The sequence below is a fragment of the Bos indicus genome, chromosome 14 (assembly GCF_029378745.1).
Source record: "Bos indicus isolate NIAB-ARS_2022 breed Sahiwal x Tharparkar chromosome 14, NIAB-ARS_B.indTharparkar_mat_pri_1.0, whole genome shotgun sequence".
Lineage (NCBI taxonomy): Eukaryota > Metazoa > Chordata > Mammalia > Artiodactyla > Bovidae > Bos > Bos indicus.
The window spans coordinates 37,747,930-37,749,477 of NC_091773.1; the positions used below are offsets into that span (position 1 = coordinate 37,747,930).

General features: G+C 44.8%; 1 pseudogene; it reads right to left on the reverse strand.

Annotated features, from left to right (window-relative positions):
- Window positions 1–218: 218 nt before the first annotated feature.
- On the reverse strand, window positions 219–803 carry LOC139186932 (chromobox protein homolog 1 pseudogene; annotated as a pseudogene).
- Between the last annotated feature and the right edge of the window lie 745 nt (window positions 804–1,548).

Below are 1,548 nucleotides of genomic sequence, written 5' to 3' on the forward strand. Positions count from 1 at the left end.
TTTTGGAAAGTTCAGAATGGGTTGCCGTCAAACACTGACCCTCCTTCCCTTCCCGTCCACTGGGATGGGTGTGCAAACTGTATAGCGTGGAATGGCCTTGAAGCCCTTGGGCTGCTGTAGAGCACAGAAACTATACTGGCTCTTCAAAGGACATCTTCTCAAGCCACCTTTATGGTGTCAAGACAAGGAGAACTTTTTCCCCACTTGAAACCCAGTCAGATGCGACAGGGGCTGGTATTCAAGAGAGTTAATTCCTGTCATCTTTTTTGTCATCATCCTCTGAGGGGTAAGAATGCCATGTCAGCCTTTCCTCATAGAAGGATATGACAACCTGTGGGCACTTGACATTGGGTTCCTTGGCAGGGACCAGGTCAGCCTCATCAGAGTTCTTCATGTCATCAGGAACATGAGTTCTCCACTGGAGTCTCTAGCTCCAATAATCTGCTCTGGTTCCAAACCCTGGGCAAAGCCTCGTGGCTTTTCTGACTCTTCTTTCTTCTTCTTTGGTTTGCTCTCCTCCCCCTTATCTTCCGAATCAGAATAAGCTTTGCGCTTGCCTGCCTCTGATTTATCTGTCTCGTATGCTGTTTTCTGTGACTGCAGAAACTCAGCAATGAGGTCAGGGCAATCCAGTTTCTCTTCTGGTTCCCATGTGTTATCCTCATCTGAGAACCCCTTCCACTTTAGGAGATACTCCACTTTGCCCTTTACTACTCAATGGTCTAAAACTTTCCCACTACATATTCTTCTTCCTCTTCTTCTAGCACCTCCTCCACTTTCTTCTTGTTTTATTTTTTCCCCATAATGCCCACGAGCTTTCTGGTATAAAGGATGATGCTGCTCAGGTCTTGTAGTTGTCAACCCTCCCTGCACTGGTTCAAGCATCCAGGCTGTCTCTTCTGTCCTCTTCCCAATTTACTATGTTTCCTCTCCAGCCCAATCTCCCAGCCGACCACCCAGCCCACGTGGCATTGTCTCGGTCTACTCAGACCAAAGAGCGACCCGCAAATGCCTTGTGGTCTGTACTTGCTCGTGATGAGAACTTCACTCAGCCAAATTGAGCTTCTACTGGTGGCATGAGCACCTGTGCACCTTCAGGTCAGCGGACATGGACTCAGGATCTGGAGTCACCAGGTGCTGTGCCAAATTCCTCGCAGTACCAGTTATGTGTGTTTGTGTTTCTTTCCTTCAGTGGACTATGAGATTTTTGTCTCTTAATACCTGCTATAAAGTAGCAACTCAATAAATGATAGATGAGTATATGATACAGCATCATGATCTCATTCATAATTTAAGTCTCTCATTGATGAAACAATATTAGGCCCAGTAGAGGCATTCAATACATCCTCTTCATTTGATGGATTATTTGCCAATGCCCAAGTCATGTAGTGTGAAGTGTCTTCTAATTTAACCTTTTGATCCATCTATGTTTTTATTTTTATTAAATGCATTATTGACTGAGTTTTTAGAACTGGTACTGGGTTTGCGTATCCTCTGGTTCCTTTACGGATAGAATTCTGAACATTTCAGAAAGTTGTTTGCTGATGT